The sequence below is a fragment of the Neolamprologus brichardi genome, chromosome 7 (assembly GCF_056152115.1).
Source record: "Neolamprologus brichardi isolate AB-2024 chromosome 7, ASM5615211v1, whole genome shotgun sequence".
NCBI lineage: Eukaryota > Metazoa > Chordata > Actinopteri > Cichliformes > Cichlidae > Neolamprologus > Neolamprologus brichardi.
In genome coordinates this window covers 44,388,186-44,408,108 of record NC_142110.1, presented here as the reverse complement: position 1 = coordinate 44,408,108, position 19,923 = coordinate 44,388,186, and the positions used below count along the sequence as shown (strand labels likewise).

General features: G+C 38.8%; 1 protein-coding gene across 1 annotated transcript in view; it reads right to left on the bottom strand.

Moving 5' to 3' along the window:
* sppl3 (signal peptide peptidase 3) overlaps positions 1-19,923 on the bottom strand; it is a 38,694-nt gene that overhangs the window by 17,583 nt on the left and 1,188 nt on the right. The gene's annotated exons all lie outside the window — the stretch shown is intronic.

The window sequence follows — 19,923 nt, the reverse complement described above, 5'->3', positions numbered from 1 at the left end:
CTGCTCATTAAAGCTTTCTGGTTTGATCAGAAAAGAAAACATTGGTCCATACACCTGAAAGTCCTGAAAACACATTGTGACTTCTGTCTCAAGTCTACGGATGTATCCGTGTATTTCCACAGTGCTGTTGCTGAGCCGAGCGGACAGCTCCTGAATCATTTGAAGTGTTGGAATGTAAAAATTTCAACATTACTTGAAAAAGGTGCCAGCTAGCAACGTCCCTCTCACCAGTAGGCTAAGTTATTTTTAGCCAACTACAAGTTGAATCTGGTAGTTGGGGTTGTTAGCTAAGATACCATCATTAAGAAGCGGCACAACTAATGTGTCTATGTGAGCTAATTTGCGATGTGCACCGCTGGCCCGGCCATTTATTTTTTAATGCACCTTCTCAGATTAATTCACTGCGTGTCGTGTCCAGGGCTGCTCAATTAATCGAATTTTAATCTCGATTGCGATCTGGGCTTTCGACGATCATTAAAAACGACTGAGCCGATTATTAGCCCCTCCCGCGTGCTTTACTCTCGCGCTGCTCTGTGTGGCAAATCGAGCGCACCTCTCTGCATTTCGAACACGTGTCACAACAACTAAGAGGACCTGAGGTAAGCTCGGAAAGCTAAGCAGAAGTTATTTGCAGAGGAGAGTGACTGCCGTTGGTTGAAAAGAGAGGTAAAAAAAACTTCAGTGGTGTGGAAACATTATGGGTTCGCGGAGTCAGACGTGGATCAAGTAGACATAGTGTGTAAACTTTGCTACAGTGTCGTAGCTGCACCACAGAGCAACACTGCAAAGTTCACTAAACATAGATGTTTACATTTTTCATTTATTTTTTATATTGCAAACATTTGGACTGTTATCAGTATTTGCACACTATTTTATATTATTTTTTGACAATCTTTAAAGTCATTGTCTGTGAAGGTTCTCAGTCATCCAGGTCATTGTAGTCAAAGGAGCTTGCAAAGAAAAGCGTCTGGACTTCTTTAAGTTGCTTGAAGACGTTTCACCTCTCATCCGAGAAGCTTCTTCAGTTCTAAGGTCAAATGGTGGAGAGTCCCAGATATAAACCTAGTGGGAGTATCCCCCCACAGAGGGACAAAAGGACCCCCTGATGATCCTCTAATCGCCTGAGCCAAGGTGTGAAACTGGGTGTGGGTCCCAATCAGCCAGAGTTTCGGGTGAGTTCATTGTGAAACCTGGCCCCACCTTATCATGCGAATTCCTGAGGTCAGATGGCCCAGGATGTGAGTGGGCGTTAAGGCGTCTGGGGAGGGAACTCAAAACTGGATTATAGATGGCAGAGAGTTGGTGTCGTAAACCACCGCCTCTGTTCAAAGATGGTCGCTGACAGTGGACATAGATGGCTTCTTTCACTCCTCTTTCAAACCATCTGTCCTCTCTGTCCAAAATGTGAACATTGGCATCCTCGAAAGAGTGTCCTTTATGCTTAAGATGCAGATGGACAGCTGAGTCTTGTCCTGTGGAGGTCGCTCTTCTGTGTTGTGCCATGCGCTTGTGAAGTGGCTGTTTGGTCTCTCCGATGTAGAGGTCTGGGCATTCCTCGCTGCACTGTACAGCGTACACCACATTGTTAAGTTTGTGTTTTGGAGTTTTGACTTTCGGGTAGCTTCCGGTAAACTTCGATGTTGAGGTTGCCATTCTCTTCAATGTGCACAGCGCACCTGGTACCTGGTACAGATATGTAGACAACACCTGGGTCAAAATCAAGACATAAGAAGTGGAATCCTTCACTGCGCACATTAACGCTGTGGATAAAAACATCAAGTTCACCAGGGAAGACACAAAGGACAACTGTTTGCCTTTCCTGGACTGCGCTGTGCACATTGAAGAGAATGGCAACCTCAACATCGAAGTTTACCGGAAGCCCACACACACGGACCAGTACCTCCTCTTTGACTCCCATCACCCTCTGGAACGCAAACTTGGAGTAATTAGGACCCTACACCACCGGGCAGAACATGTTCCCTCTAAGCCTGAAGGGAAAAAGAAGGAACACACACATGTAAAGGAAGCACTCAAAACGTGCGGCTATCCTAAATGGGCATTCTTAAAGTCAGCAAAGATGCACAGAAAAGAAGATCAGACACCAGCGAGGGAGGATAAGAAGGACAGACGCAACAACATTGTCATCCCCTATGTAGCCGGTGTATCAGAGAAACTCAGGAGGGTTTTCTCCAAGCATGACATCCCGGTGTACTTCAGACCCAGCAACACGCTCAGACAAAAACTGGTTCACCCGAAAGACAAAACTCCAAAACACAAACTTAACAATGTGGTGTACGCTGTACAGTGCAGCGAGGAATGCCCAGACCTCTACATCGGAGAGACCAAACAGCCACTTCACAAGCGCATGGCACAACACAGAAGAGCCACCTCCACAGGACAAGACTCAGCTGTCCATCTGCATCTAAAGGACAAAGGTCACTCTTTCGAGGATGCCAATGTTCACATTTTGGACAGAGAGGACAGATGGTTTGAAAGAGGAGTGAAAGAAGCCATTTATGTCCACTGTGAGCGACCATCTTTGAACAGAGGCGGTGGTTTACGACACCAACTCTCTGCCATCTATAATCCAGTTTTGAGATCCCTTCCCAGACGCCTTAACGCCCACTCACATCCTGGGCCATCTGACCTCAGGAATTCGCATGATAAGGTGGGGCCAGGTTTCACAATGAACTCACCCGAAACTCTGGCTGATTGGGACCCACACCCAGTTTCACACCTTGGCTCAGGCGATGAGAGGATCATCAGGGGGTCCTTTTGTCCCTCTGTGGGGGGATACTCCCACTAGGTTTATATCTGGGACTCTCCACCATTTGACCTTAGAACTGAAGAAGCTTCTCGGATGAGAGGTGAAACGTCTTCAAGCAACTTAAAGAAGTCCAGACGCTTTTCTTTGCAAGCTCCTTTGACTTTAAAGTCATTATTCAATACATTGTTATTGTTAAATAAATATATTCAAATAATCGAGATCTCAATTTCAGTGAAAATAATCGTGATTATCATTTTTGCCATAATTGAGCAAAAAAAAATGATCCTGGTGTTATTTGTCTCTCAGAAACTGTTCATAACTTCCCTTCAACTCATTCATGTCACCTAAAAGGTAAACCTGTTTCTCCATCACCTGTTCAGCTCTGATGATTCAGTAAGGACATCTCCTGGTTTCATCTTCATGTTTCCCTCTCACCAGATAACCAAACCGATATCATGACCAGCAGCTTTTAGAGCTGTGCCTCCAGCAAACATCAGCTGATACTAGAAATTAATATAAAATAAATTCTAACAACAGCTGATCAAGCTTAAATGTGCTGCTGTTGTTTAGCATGACATCTGCTGGTTTCCTCTTTTTGGTGCAAAGTGACCGATAAACAAACAAGAGAGAAAAACCGATCAGCTGATCATTGATCAGTTTCATGATTGAAGTAGCAACAGGAGAGGGAGGGGACCGAATGAGAGAAGATGCAGCTGACAGCGTAAAGACACTTCATCCTCCTGTACTTCATCCTAGCTGAAGTACGGGACAAACTGTTCCTTTTCAGCTCAATACGAAACGCGTAATAATTTCTCTGAGTACGAGATGATCCCGTTTTTTACGCGACGGTTGGCAACTTTGCTAACAAACCTTATGAATAAAATGAAGTTCACTATCAGTAACATCATAGCACCCACCCAGCTGTATAGAAACTTTGTCATGCTAGCTAGTACGCAGTACAAGTTATTGTAACTGACTGTAAAAAGTCAGCACAACAAAAATAAACTACACCTGAACTTGGTTTATATCTGAGCCAGATAGACTAAAGGTCATAACTTCGTACCTGAAGTTCAGGTCACCTGACACTCGGACCGGCGGTTGCCTCTGGTCTCTCCCTCCTCCTGCCTCCCTCTCTCATCCACCCGCTGGTCTCTGTGAGCTCCGCCAGAGCCACCACCAAACAACGAACTTATTTTTACACATTGGCCATTATCTGGCCAATCCACCACCTTACATTTATATCGTTACAAAAACAAACAAACAAAAAAAGAACCATCGGCCCGTAAAAACGAAAGATCACAATCGGCCCATCGCACAAATGCCCGGTATGCCCTATGGCCAATCCAGCTATGGTCGTACCATCAGTTAACCCTTGGCGTGCCACACGGTTCCCAACCCCTGCTCTAAATGCACCACTCACTCTTATGTCAATCAACGCTATCCCGTACTTTCATTAGTGCCAGCTTTGCTTGCCTTGAAGTTTAGAAAAGTTTAACTCAGGATTTGCCCACTCTTCAGTTTTTTTAATATACTTTTGCTTGTTGCACAAGTTGAATTCTCACTTGATGTGATCTGACAACTCGTACCAAAAGAGAAATTGTTTAAAAGTGATTTTAGCTTTTGTGAGGCTTCCTAGCCTCTCCTTTTTTAGCTAAAGGAGAAGAAAATATTCACTAAAATACAAGCATTACCAAAAAGAAGGGGGAAAAAAAAAAACCCAAAAAACTATCACACCAGCAAAACAAATAAAGTTATGAAACAAAATATGTTGAGTTGACAAGGATTATTTAGTGAGTCAGGATGCATGTGATTACTGTCAAATTTACTCAAAGTTCAATTATGGAAGAGGAAATATGAGCTTCAGAGCTGATATATTACAGGGGAAGAAAGTTCAGCCCTTAGATTTGCTAAACTGTGGTGAATTGTGTAAATAAGCCTCTCTCTGAGAATAAAGGTGGTTTTCCTGCTGGATTCTACTCTGTAATCAATTCACCCATAGAGACATACAAACCATTGGTGATGTCCGAATAAATTATGGCTGTGCTGTTCTTTCCATGGAGCATTATTTTTAAATCATCATACTCTAAACACAGCAAAAACAGACTCTAGCTGAAAATGGCAATTTGTGTGACTCCTTTCAGACTCTGTACCTGACAATGGAAAAATTGGCTGTGGCAATTTTATCACCATGAGACACATTTGTCCCAGCAAAGTAGCGCGGCACCAACAGCAACCACAAAAATGATAAACTGAGTGGAGCAAGTTTAATGCTTGGAAATAAAATAATGAAGTCTGCAGACTGTACCAGCAAGTGTAAACTAACTGGGCAGCATGTCCATTCCATACAAAGGTACAGCATTGTGCATTGTGCATACAAAGGGAACTGGGTCAGCAGAGTTCAGTTAACCATCACAGTGGCCTGTTAAAGAATAAGAATAAAACAAACAAAAAAAAAATCCCCGTTTATCACTACATAACCAAACATGCAACAGAACTGGAAAATAATCTGAATAAATTATTTATGACCACCCTACATCCCACTGAAGCTGCACAATACTGTTGTGCCGCACAACCATGAGCATATGTTCCCCTGAGATGACCGGACCTCATAATGCACACACACCAAAGCAGCGAATGAAACCAATTCGACAGCAGAATCAGAATTGCTAATTTTGCTGCATGTTAAAATGAGAACTGAGGAAAAGCAAGCTATCGATTATGAAAATCAATGAGGCAAATGGGACACAGTTGAAGGCACACTGGAAACTGTATACTAAAGAAGAGGGTGTGAATTAAAGAAAAGAAAAGAAAAGAAAAGAAAGAACTGTACTAATGTTAAGTTCAGGTTTTAGGTGTTATGTTTATTAGTGTAGTTTAAAAGCAAATGACTGGCACATTGAGGTTTTATAAAAGCTGAGCTTGCACTAAATACTAGCTTTACACCTATATTAGATCCATCAACATCTGAAATTTCATTGTGTGTATAACAATTCCTGATCGGACTGAAATGCATAAGCCAACACTCCAGATAGAAAATATAAATCATGCATTTGGTTCCTGGAATACTCTGTAACATAAAAGATTGTATAGAAAATGTTCTATAGTCTGGGATTGCCAGCTATGATCATCTGCAGATCTTGCTGAAATAATGCCTCTGGAGTGGAATGTATCCCCATGTGCTATAGCACTTATGTTTTTCAGTTTTATTAAATAGCCCAGGAACAGATCGAGCACAACAACGCAACAGCCGTCTGCTCAGTCATGATTAAAAAGATGATCCACACAACTCAGCCTGAAAGCAGTAGGAATCATAGTTATGCACAATGACAGATGCATTGCACTTATTTTGATAAAGGATGAGCATGGTTTTAAAACTTCAGATATCCATCTATCCATTTCAGTTTGTTAATCAGTCATGATTATAGTTCTGCATCTAATCTGGATGTTTGCACATTAAACAGTGGCAGCTGTTTTCAAACAAATGTTTACCCAGGCTTTTATTTTGACTGATCTTCATCCCATATCAATATGCAGCACATCCTTGACATGCAACCTTATTATGCAGTCAAAAACTAGGCTGGTATTGTAATTTGCCTGCCTTAGTACGAGGTGCAAATTTGACCCAAATCCTGCCCCGTGTGTCTCCTGTCAAACTCTGGTCATGGATGAGGAATGTAGAGTGTATTTAAAAGTGCTGTTGAATTTAATGTTTACTAAAGAGTAAATAAAATAAAAATATACAAATTGTTACAAAGTAGAAAAAGAGATAGAAATAAGGTGTTAAAAAAGAGAAAAACATACAAACACACAGTGTCAGAAACTATATGTATGACTATATGTACAACATTTAAAAGTAATATAACATAGTATCACTTCGTAGTGTTTCAAATGTTTCTCACACTATGACACCTGATGCCAGCAGCTACATCCTCTTTGGTTATTATGAAACAACACTGAATGGATGCAAAATGATTTCCTTTGCAACATCCTGTATTATACACATTACATTTCCGTTTGTGTTGTCAGCACCAGCAAAATGTGAAAGCTATATTATAATATATAGCAATCATAACTAACTGAAAATCTGCATTTCTGAAGCCAATTTCGTGAGCTATACTTCAAGAGCGACAATGAACAAATACAATCTTGGATGTTTTATCTCTGTAGTGTGCACCATAATGCCTCTCAGCTTTAATTAAATCAAACAATCCCTGGATATTTTTTTGTTTTTTTTTATTAAAGCCAGTAGAAGATAAGTTTGAGAGCAACTCCATAGGTTGAGTGTTATAAGTAACAGTTTCCTTGAAATAGTTATTGGTACATATACCGTAATACACACTGTGTCAACACAGAAGAAATACTCCAACACCATGTACACGAACCAAGATCCAGTTCAGCAAAATTAATTAGCTGAGGTCCAGCCCAGGAAATATCTACCGGCTACACCCACATGTCTCGGCAGCCACCTGTCAGACTATGCTGCCACACCTCCAACAGAATTTAGATTTTGTACAATTCAAATCGGTCAGCTATTAAAACTGGGGGATGTAAAATTGATCCTGCTGGAAAGATGGACATTTGAAGATGGGAGTCTATGAGAGCTGACTTGCTTTTGGAACAAGGTTCTAGTGGCAGAGGAACTGCTGTTTTTGGCCCATGCTGACTTTATTTTACAGGCCTGAACTGACCCAAATGTAAAGCTTATCACACACACACTATCATGACATATTTGCATTTATATGCATATATATGCATATGCATATATATGCATTTTTAGTTTGACTGTGCAATTACAAAGATTTATTTTCTGCTGGCATGCAGTTGAGTTGTATAATTATTTTTCCTCCAAACACTGATAGAACATTTAGCATAATGGGCCCTTTATACTCAGTTCTCATCCTTGCGAGTTGCACCGGATGCCAGAAGTGACATCACTTCCATTGGCACAAGCTGCACTTTGGTGTTCTCTTGGCCAGTTGTGCACCTTTCAAATTTTATAACCTCACACAAGGGCCACGCCTATTTGCTGCCCAGTTGAAGATAAGTGTACGATTGTATTGATTTCTACTGCCATTTTTATGATACGTCAGTGCTTAGCCCAGAGATCGCCAGATTATACAGGGTTTATTCTGGATTTAACTTCTCCTCCTATACCAGTGCTGATTTGGAGGTTTTACCTGGGTGGCGACACCCACCGATTAAAAGAAACTGGGTGCAGTGATTACTTGCACCCTGAGTGGTGCTATAAATCGTACAGCGCTTTGGTGGCATCACTGTTTATGTGCCCAGTTTGGTGACTATAAGAAACTCATAAGAAGGCTTGCCACTTCAAGTCATTTTTCATTCTGGTGTGTCTTTTAACACAGGATTTCACAGTTCTTACTAGGGCTGGGCCATATCATACCGTTCACAGTAACACCGGTGTAATGTTGGGCAACGATAAGAAAATGAAATATCGTGATAGAATATGGGTAAAACGTGCATGCGCAGTGCCTTTGTTTGCATACGCACATGGTGGAAAAAACATGGCGGCGAAGGAGAATGAGAAGGGCGAAAGCGGATCGTTGAATGAAACGGATGAACCGAATTGGTTTGTAAAAACACTAACATACAGTTCACTGTGGAAACGGGACACTAGGACAGCGCTGCATCATACAGCATTACAATGGGGGCTGGTATATTTGACTCTAGGTGTGGGTTAAAACAACATGGTCAGTTTGGTTTCGAGCATTCATAAAGTGATAAGGAAAGCTGACTTTGTTTTACAACACACCAATGAGGTCACTGCTCCACTGTCAACAGAGCAAGCAGACAGACAGCTAGTTTAATCTCCCACAGACCTAATTCATATTCTAGCACCGAACTGGTTCGTCTGAATTCTGTGCACAGACGCCTGTAGAACATGGGTGAGATAGATGAATGGAACATTTAAAAACAAAATACAATCCCGGACTGTTGAGGCCTGGACGGTAGCCAGAAGTGCCATAAGACGTCCTTGTTCGCTGACAGACTAGGTTTTCAATAACAATTCCAATACCATTCTTAATCAAAGCAGTTGCATGTAGGACTGGGCGATATATCGACTTTTTAAATATATTGATATATTTTTATACGAGATATGAGATGTGACAATATCGTTTATATGGCTATAGTATATGTTAAGTTAGAATTATACTTGAGGAGCCGCAAGTTGCCTCTCTTTCATCCACTTTTGTCTCTACGCAACGTTACTCTGCCTCGCCTCTCTCCTTCACTGAACACAACTCCCCCTCCCCCATTGCTTCACCTGCAGGCAACGACAAGATGGACATGGCAGCTATCAAAGAGGAGCTGGTTGGTAAAAAGAAAACATTTGGAGATTAATGCTACCAGCACTAAAATGGTAATCTCGTTAAAATGACGTTAACGCCATAACTGCATTAATGCGTCAATGCGGCTGGACGGCGTCAACACGTTAACGAGCCAACCGGGCTAACACATTGACACCATGCAGCCCCACGCACGGGGGCTGCCCGGCCTAAAACCCTTTCATTTTCTCAAAAATCGACAGTGTGCCTCATGTATGAATTCTGGTTGTGCTTACTGACCGCAAACCGCTTTTATATGGTACACGGCGCTCAGCAATCTGTAAGCTACGAAGCCGCACCGCTTGATGGATTGTTGGAGCATTACGGCTACCGTAGTCAGGAGCCTCGCGGAGTAATACCTACTGTGCTTCAACATAATATCACTGCATTGTGTGTTTATAAGGACCACAAATGGCACCTGTTAAGAGACATGGTTACAAAGAGGATTACAAACTCAAGGCTGTCAGTCACATAGTAGGACTTGGGAACAGAGCAGCTGCGAAATCTTTGTTATTATGCTCAGCGCCTTTTAGTTTACATTTTGACTGCACAATTGTGAGCTTTTTGTTATGCACAAAAACAACATTGTTTTATTTCATTTATGGAGAATTATTATTTAATAAATGCTGATAATTTATTTCTGAGTAATTCTTTAATGTATATTAATAAAAGTGCCTGTGTGAGATCTGGGACACAGCTTTGACTAAGAACTCACTTTTTGTTCGAGATATATATATATATATATATATATATATATATATATATATATATATATATAGCCATCCAGCTAAAGAATATCGAGATATGAATTTTGAAAGACTTTTGCTACTGTGAGGTATAGGCGTTAAAGATTCAAGCATGCAAAATGAACATCTTACTCAGGTCTGGTCTAATACACACACACACAGACACATAAATTAAACAGAAAAAAGGCAAGTCTTCCAGGACTAACATTAATCTTGCGAACAAGTTTTCCCATCAATTACATTAAACGAGGCACTGGGTGTTTGACTTCCTATTAGGTAGCATTTAGTGTCTCACCTTTATGATCAATTATGGACATTAATGGACTACACCCAATATAAAAAGGACACATTTCCTCTGCATTGGTACTGTAATGAGATATCTTTCCATTTTGTGTTTGTTTGAGAATTTAGCATTGAAATGGATCCTCGTCAGATCCAGGCGGTTCTGGTCAGGCTTTATCTCTGGTGTTACAATCCCACAGCCCATCGTTCATCTTAATGTAACAAAGATTGCATCTAGGAGGGGTGCGCGACTGATGGGATTACAATTTTGGAGTCCAGTGACTAGTAAGCAAAAATAATAATGAGGTCAAAAATACATTCTTGAATTAATCTTCTTTTTTTAACAAAAAGAGAAAATCTCCTGCAAAAAGACATGTTTTAAAGTTTTGTAACTGCATGACGTATGTTAATGAAAAGATAAGTTGAATAACCAACTAACCAAGCATCTATCAGTTTGTATTAAAACATCAGGGATAATACTAGCTGTTGCACATACCTATTAAGGCTGAGCTCAACATGTAACGATTTTGCTCATTTAATCAGCACAGATGACCACCATTAAAATTTAAGCTTGATTAGGCGCCTGTCTCTCCAAATTAAAACAAATTGAGCTTTTCAGCTCTGAGAGGTTATCTTAGTGGTACTTCTGTTCAGGACACATCCAACAGGTGCCTTAGTAGTGTACCAAACTCAGGTCAATGTGTGCTCTTAAGTAGAGAATTCAGCAGGATTAGCTCTGTCTATACAGCTGTAAGATCTACTGAAGAAGCCCTCAAAACTCCTTAAGATTTAACAGGATTATTTAAAAAAAAAGTGCAAAAGTCATTTAACCCTTTAAGACCTACCATAGAACCAAGTCTGCCAGAGTTATCTTTATATTTTTACATGCAGTAGTGCCATTTTTGGGAGCATTTCAAGTTGCTATACATCAATATAACCGTTATAACCCAAATTTTAATATGTATGTATTAAGTCTATAATAACTACATATATTACAACAAAGTGCAATAAATTACAAAAAAATGATAATACTTTTTGGGTTTTAAGAGGTTTGTCCCTCAAAATTGTAAATACAAAAAAGTTGCACAAAATAGTTTCTAACAACAGGAAATTTATTTTGAGTGTCTTCATAGTTTTATTTTTGAGATGCACCAATTTTTATATACTGCTGGAGAAGTGAAAATAAATATTATAATGCAAATAAACACCATGTGCATCAAAACAAACTATTTCCAACAGTGCAATTTGAGTTCTAAGCATCCCAGAAACTATTCAGAAAACCATGAACTCAAAAATGACTGTGCTAGCTTACGCGGTTCCGGTTCTACAGAGATTTAAAAATAGTTACGCAAAACGGAGCATACCCGCTACGACTGGTTTTAAAGGGTTAAGCGTCATCGACTTGTACTGTAGATAAGTAGATAAAATATATCTTTAAAAACCAGGTTTCCAGGTGTAAAGTTTCTTCTTTAATTTTTTAACTCTATTAACTTTTACTAAGGTATTCATAGACTTCCTGGTTAAAATAATCACATTAGTGTACATATGTACAATATTTTTAAAAAGTTTGTATTAAGATTTTTTTTTTTTTTTAAAAATGGTGCAGGGAAAGTGCTTCAAACATCTAAAAGATGAGCTTAAACATTGCAAATACAATCATTGCATTTGCATTTAACATTCCATTAATGACATTTAATAATGACATTGTGCTTTTAAATATTGCTGAAGATTTTGTGCTGTGTATAACACTACACACGTGCAGTATTAGATCAGTTTGCCAAGTGTTACATTAGCACTGCTAGCAGCAGTTATCCACCTTTCCTGTTGGCCAGCATCTACATATGTGCCTGTGCAGAATGTGGTTACACACAGCTTCAGTCTTGTTTATGTTAACTCTTGTAATATCTAACGTATAACCACTCATCTTTCAAAGCATTGTAGAAACAAACTAGTTCTCACAGCTGTCTGCCTACTTTCCATCACAAAGAGGGAGCAAGCACCACTGCATGCCCTTAGACGGAAGATGAGAGATTACAACCAATGGGTAATTTTGGATATCAATAAAATAAGAATCACTTGTTTACCTGACAAGTACTTCTGGTGCCGACTAGCAAAAGCAGCAATGTTTAAACATCTAGTTGACCAGATGTTTAAACATTGCTGCTCTTGCTAGTTGGCAAGAGCAAGTGTTTTAAATGCAGACTGAGCTTTCCTTCCACGACATGCAGTGTACAAGCATTTAAAGCACCGGCACCCTGACCATGGAGCTGTGACGTCAAGTCTGCATTTGTCAGTTTCAATGACCCCCACATACATTAGGTGGTACTTGATCGTAATGGAAAATGGCCGAAACAGAGTAGGGTTGAGTTGAGCAGGTAGTAGTGAAAAAGGGCTATAAGACTTTAGGTTAGCATGCCAAACCTGAAGTGCCAGGTAGAAAGCTTGTTCTACAGGTTCATAGAACAAGCAGGAGAGAACATATGTTGACATAAATCCACACACAAGTTGATCTCTGCTTTTCTCTCCTTTTGTTTTTTGTCAAATATTAAATGTGTCAGATTGGCACAACTAAAAGAAGTTCTATTTTTTAAATATGCTGTAAATTTGATTGGATATGACAATCAGCAGATACGCAATGTAAAGTCTAATATTTTAGGAACAAAAAGCCCCAGCAAAAAGCAAAAAAAAAAAAAAACCCCACCAAACTTCTTAGTTTAAACAAATAATTCGTTACAAAGATTCTGCTGTACATCCCTTTACACCTACATGCTGCAGCATTATGTTATTATTTTGGAGTAAACTTCATACTTCTTGCAATTATATAAATTATCATCATCAGGTCCTTAACTATGTGTACTGGCTTTCCACTCAAGTCTTGGGTCTTGTGGCATCTCTACACAAGGACACACTAATTACATGTGCCATAAAATATTCATGTTGCATATCATAGTGCCCCATCTTGCTATACAATTATAACTACACTTCAGACATACTGATATTTTTAAAAACACGCAGGCACTCGTAACTCTACCGCAAATGTATCTCTGTGGTAAGTGAGCCTGATGTTTCAGTTTTGCCTGTTAAACTGAGCAGTAACCTAACTTAAATCTTATGATTATTACGAGCGCCACTATCTTGTCTTCATTTTTCCTCAGCTTCCTAATCCTGTCCCATATTAATTTTTTTTTCTCTAAAAACCTGAGCCTTTATACTCTCATTTGTCAGTAACAAAAATCAAAGGCATGGGTACTTGAAATATAATATAACCTATTAATATAACCTTGAAACTATATGGCATTATCCCAGAAGGTTGATTCTGTTCATCTGGACGTTTCGTCACCCACCCAAGTGACGAAACGTCCAGATGAACAGAATCAACCTTTTGGGATTTACTTACCTGGATGATTGGGCATGCGTCAAGATATATAGCATTATATTTTAACATCCACAATCTGAATTGACAGAAAAGTATTTTAAGTAACTGAAAGTGTTTCAAAGATTAGACAGATGGATTCAATTTTAGCATGGTGGCTAGCTAGTTAAATTCCTCAAGTGAACTAACTTGCTGAGACTCACACCGTTTAACTTGACTGCATGACTGCACAGGCCTGTTATGCATAAACAGCACTGCACTACCGATGATACGCTGGCATTCAGGTAACTACTTGTTACCTGAATCATCCTTAACATCCTCCACCCTTAGGTCACACGGACACAGAAATGACATATGACTTGGGTGTAGGCTATGTCAATTATGGAGAGATGGTACTTTCTTGGAGAACTCAAAATGTTTCTGACATGTAAATTCAAGTATTTCCTTTTAGATACTTTTTCATTGTAATCTACCCATGTCTATACACCAAGATGGAAGCCTACATATTTCAATTTAAAGGAACCCTATTGAACATAACACTCTTCTTCACTGCAACACAATCCAAGTCATCTCAAGGAAAACATACCTACTGGGCAATTTTTATGCCTTTGGAGAAATTTCTCAGACTTGGAAGAATTCAAAAGCATGACAAAGGAGATGAAATCACGATTTAATTAAGGAAAGTGCCATCCCTCCATAATCGTCAGAGCCTAATTCCATGCTTTAGTATCTTCAAGATATGAACTGCTTAAGCCTCAAAACCTTAACAGAAAAAAAAATGAAAGAATAACTTTCATCACTGAATTGAACCACTATCATCAGAAATCCAGGGACATAATTAACAGACACTGGCACATCTTAAAAGCTGAACCGTCACTAAGTGGAATCACTGAGTGGAATCACTGAAATGCCTCCTCTCCTATCATTTCAAAGAGCTCAAACAATAAGCAATAATCTTGCACACAGTTTTCAGGCCAGCAAACCTAATCACACTTGGCATCACCTAAAAGGAAACTTAAGATGTTGGTAAATGCAGTCAGTGTAACACTATTTCAGATATATTTTACCCATCCACATACTGGTAAAACGTTCCTTATCAAACAATTCATAAACTAAACTACAGCACAACATCAGTAATCTGTATTCTTGAATGCCCCAATGGTCAAGCTTACACTGAAAAAACAAAGAGCAGTCAACCAATGAACTTCAGAACATATTAGATGCATGCATACTGGGAACTTGGAGTAGTTACAGCCAAACACTACCAAGAAGCTAAACATCAGTCCCTTGCCACTCTGCATTTCATTGGATTTGACTTCTCAGAAAGAGATGTATTGGGTCTCAACACTCAACACAATGATGCCTGCTGGACTGAATGATGATTTTAGTTTAAAATGTTTTCTGAAAACAAGTTTATATAAAAATACAGAATATTTACAATAAAACTAATAACCTAAGACATAATCATACTCAGTCATATATATCACTATATCATTAGTTTGTTTTCTTTAATGCTCTAACAGAAAAAATGCCACTTATTACCTTTGAGTGCTTGACACTGGACACAAATAACTGTGTTATCCTCCTAATATTTTATTATTAGCCATAGCTGCTAGTTCCTAGCTTAATGATGTTGGCTACTGTGGCTATTGGTTAACTGCTAATAGTGAAATGGCTACTGTTAATGTGATCTCTGGCTATGTTAACATTTATGAAACCGTTTAACAATTCTGTTGAAACGGCAACTTTGATGTCAACTTTAATTTTTTAGCTTATTATTATCTCCGTATTATTTTTTTAAAACAACTTTACTCAAAAATATGTGAATTTACAAGTAATTCAATTGCTGATGGCACAAAACTATTTAACGTTAGTTTCCAGAGGAATGAGATGTAGTACTCTTCTTGCAGTCATATTTCAGCAACAGTATAGTACTGCTGACAGAAAGAAACATTATACCAGAGGATATACGTAAACACACACACAGAAAAAGGCCAATACAGTTTTACTGCCCCCTTTGGATATTTTTGCTGCCACTCTTCCCACCCACAACTGGGCTGCTTAAACTAAAATAATAAGCTTAATGGCTTTTTACCAATATAGGTCTTGATTGTGATTATAAAAACAAGCACTGTTGCTGTCAACTTAAGAAAAAAAAATTAAAGCTCAGGTTAAGTGAAAGAAAGGTAACGGTCTTAGCCCAAGGGCTGTCTCTTTGCTCACAGCTCGGTGAATGTGTGTCAGAGGTGAGGCTCCAGCTCTACCATAAAATACAACAACGTCATCTTCTCTGCTATTGTGCTACTTAACCCAGTTTTCTGTGCAGATGAACTGATAACTGTAACTGGTGTAAATGCCATCACTAGCCTTAACAGGTCAGCAGGCAGGGGTTATGTCAAGTCTTTCAACGCTTTATATCTTTACTCGGTCTCTCTGGTGGTGGCAGGACTTAAACAGTTATATTAGGAAAAAAAAGTTTTCAGTATATTACAAATAGGGCAGTGCCCCATCAGTGTGTCAGAAAGAGTGCCATACAACAAAAACACAACTGAATAGTTCTGCTGCTCTATGCTTTCACTTCAGGAAGTGTGACTTTCATAATTTGATTTAAAATGTCACGGTTGAAAATTTCTCATTTACACTGCATGCACTGTCAGCTACACAACTAAAAGCTAGGAAGAGAAACTAGAACAAAACAACTACCAATGGTTAGTAATCTAACTTTAAAGCAAATTGCTGCTATTGCAAGAGTTGATAGTGGCAACAAATGAAGACTCTTCAGAAAGATTGGTCAGCTGGTTGTTGTGAGGTTGAAAGGGGCTCACTGTCATTTGCGCCAGACAGCAATACACTTAATATAAAATTAGCTGCGCACAACAGAAACTAAGTGCACATTTAACAAATGTCTCTATGAATTGCGGTGAGAGATCGGTCTTCAAATATCTGCTCTTTGTCAACACTATTAATAAACTTAGGCATGTGATTTAAAACAGCAGTGCTTTCTGGTGTCTTCTAAAAGTTACTAGGAACACATTGCATTCAGTGGCTCAGTGTGCGAGGTAGCTGCACTGGGGTTAGCCTAGCTGCTGCTTTTCTGACAAACGGGTACTGAGGTGAGGACAAAAATGGCATCACTTACTCTACTGTAACAGGATGACTTAAAATTGGTCTAGTGCAATATTAAACTATATTAACCTGGTGATGCTGATATGAAGAGAAAACATCACTTACTTACTGGATAACACCAATGAAAATGTAGAAAATATGAAGCCATTTTCATGCATGTACTCTTAACTTCTCTAGATGTAATCTGATAGAAGTGCAGGGCAAAATGCAAATATCCCACGCAATTGGATCGCATGTTTTTTTTGTTGTTTTTTTTTTTTTTTTGGGGGGGGGTTAAACCTGTCAGCTTCATGGGTCCATGTGATGTTTGAACAGAGCACCTAATACTGCAGCAAATCTAACATTTCCAGCACACTGCAAATTTATTTCCTGCTGCTCACTACAAGTGAGAAAAGCAGAAAATATCTCAACCAGATTGTTCCAAAACTGTCCTAAATTTGTGTTTGAAAACAGCTTATGTCTACAAACACTATGATATTCTGCCCTGATGGTTGGCTGTGCACACTGTAGTAATTAAAATAAATCTCAGGTTGGCTGCAAAGCAAAAAGAAAATTTAGTGCGAGCACACAAGCTTTGAGATTCAACTATAATTCCACATTTACTCATTATTCATCTCTGAAGCTCCTCAGTGACATTTAAGCTATTTCAAGCACAATAGATAGTCACGGTCTAATGTTTTTCTGCTGAGCTTGCAAATCAACACAAGCGACTATGCATCCAAACCCCATTTAGACTAATTTCTTTTGAGGAGGTTGAGTTAAATCATAAATATTACAATAAATACACCTCTAAGCAGGAATCCTTATATCAACAGCTCTTTAGCCATGGTTAACACAAAATCATTAAGTCACAAAATGTACAAGGCCTTGTTGACACTACGTGTTTAAAAAACAAAACAGATTTTCCTTCTCCATGGACTTTAGCCTTTTAGCCACACACGCAGTTTTAGGTCACTGAAACTGGCCTTTTGGAAATCATGGGTCAAGAAATTCAGAAAAGGCATTTGCAGGGTTGGCAGTTTTTGACGTCGCAGAGCCTGTGGTTCTGATTGGCCGACATGGCTTTGTGGTTTGTCCACTTGGCATGTTCTTATCAGTGCTTCTATTGTGTTTCTGTATGTTTTCTTTTTTCCCTGCCTCTGTCGGTGTGTGTGGTTCTTTTCTTCCTCTTTTTTCTCAAAAAAACAGATTAATGTATGCAAATTAGACCAGAGAGAATTTTGAAGCGGCTGAATTTTCCCAAAGTCCTTCTAGAAGAAAGTCTTGCCACTGAGCAGCCATCTGGGTAAAGCTTTGTAGCACTTGTTTGGGGAGTTAGTTTAAAGCAAGTATCTAATGAACTCCAACTTAAGCAGCAATTGAGACAAACTACACTCACAAATGAAATTTTTTAAATGATAATGAAATGATGTACAGATTTTCCCCAAAAGCCTCCCCCCCCTCTCAGTTAACATTTCATAACCATCTTTGCTGTTCTGAATAAATTTCAACCAGTATAATGTCTCTGATTCCTCTTTTTCACTCTCTTGGATGGAGGTTATCTGTTTTTCAGATTCCCTTTGTACTACGTTACCTTCAACGAGTGTTAAAAAGTTGAGAATGAACAAGACGTTAACACTGTTAAAGCAAGGCCTGGGGACAGATGATAATAAATATGTTCAGAGCAATCCCAGATAGCTTACCGATCAAGAGGATTGTTACAGGTTGTTTTCCCAATAACATTAAATCATCATCATTAGCTTTTGAATTCATACTTGATTTAATCTGCCTCACTATAACTTAAATATCAGCATATATAAAATGGTCATGTGTAGGAGTGCATATAAAATAACCCCAAATCATTTTTTATGTTTGTAGAACAGTATAGATAACAGTGCACCTGGAAAATATTCTTAATTTGATCATATAATATAAATTTTTAAAAATATATATATTTGATTATGAAAATTCATAATCAAACGTGGAAGTAAAAAAAGATCAGCCCTATGAAGACGTTGGGCTGTGAGGTTGATGGAGTGTTATCCACCCACATACAGCAGACTGTGTGTCAAAGTCAGAACAGCTGTTTGGGGCATATAAGGCATGCCTGAATGTTTCTATTCATACCTTTTTTAAAAAATAAATAAATAATCAAACATAAAGTTAACCCTCCTCCCCTCCCAGGCAGAGATGATCTCAGTCCTATAAATTTAATTAAAAAAAGAAAAATGATGGGGCTGTAATATTGTGAAGACATATTTCAATGTTAGCCCCATTTAAAGCAAAAGAATAAATGGACATTATCTGCTGTGTTACGAATCGATCCACTGATTTAACCACATCTGGGGGTAGTTTTGCTTGTGCTTTGATCCGATCTCATCCAGGTGTAAATCCATCTTGATCGGCAGTGGGTTTTATTGCTGCTGTGTCACATAAATTAGGCTTACTATGTTAATTAATCCTCACAAGTGCTTCTCTTATCTTCTGATATATCACAGCCGTTGACAAGTCAAACAGGATCATGAAGCTTGTTTTTTTGGACACTAATTTGCATTCTGAGATCCAATCACATTGCACACAAAATTATTGACAACAACCCTTTCAAATATCAAGTTTCATTGTAAAAGCCTGTGGACTGGGTGTAGTCATAAAAATTGTGCATTAAAAAAAAATACAAACTATTTTCTTTCTTTGGCCTCACATTTTACAGTGATTTGGACTTTTTATACAACACATTTACCACACAAACAGTTTGATAGATCACTTATGAAGCTAAAAGCACACAGTGGCACCTTGCTGGCAAAAACGTTGGGAAAAACTTTGTTTTATCTGCATTTAGAGATATCGCTGTACTGGGAAAGGCTTTTGTTCACTGATCTAAAACTGATGAAAGATATTCAATTGTGATTTTTAAAGAGCATGAATACTGGGATTTTCAGAGGCAGAAGGTTCACAAAAAGTGTGACATTAAATAAAGGTTAGTCTATGAAATAAACACAGTCGACTCGTACAACTCAATGAATGCACTCTCCTAGGGAAGACCCGGTTGGCTCGGCCTTCTCAGACTCAAAACAATCTTGTAGTAGACATGACACAAACACTTAATCTTTAGTTTATAGATCAGACAAGTATAACCTAGTATAGATTAACTAGGCCATAAGAAAGAGGTCGTTTTCGGAGACAACGCATTTCACTTATCACATCATCTCTGAATGATTTCGTGCAATCTATACTTTCGCCGACCACAAAAATTACTATGACACTATAGTTATATATCGTTTCTATACCTCGAGACCTGATGGT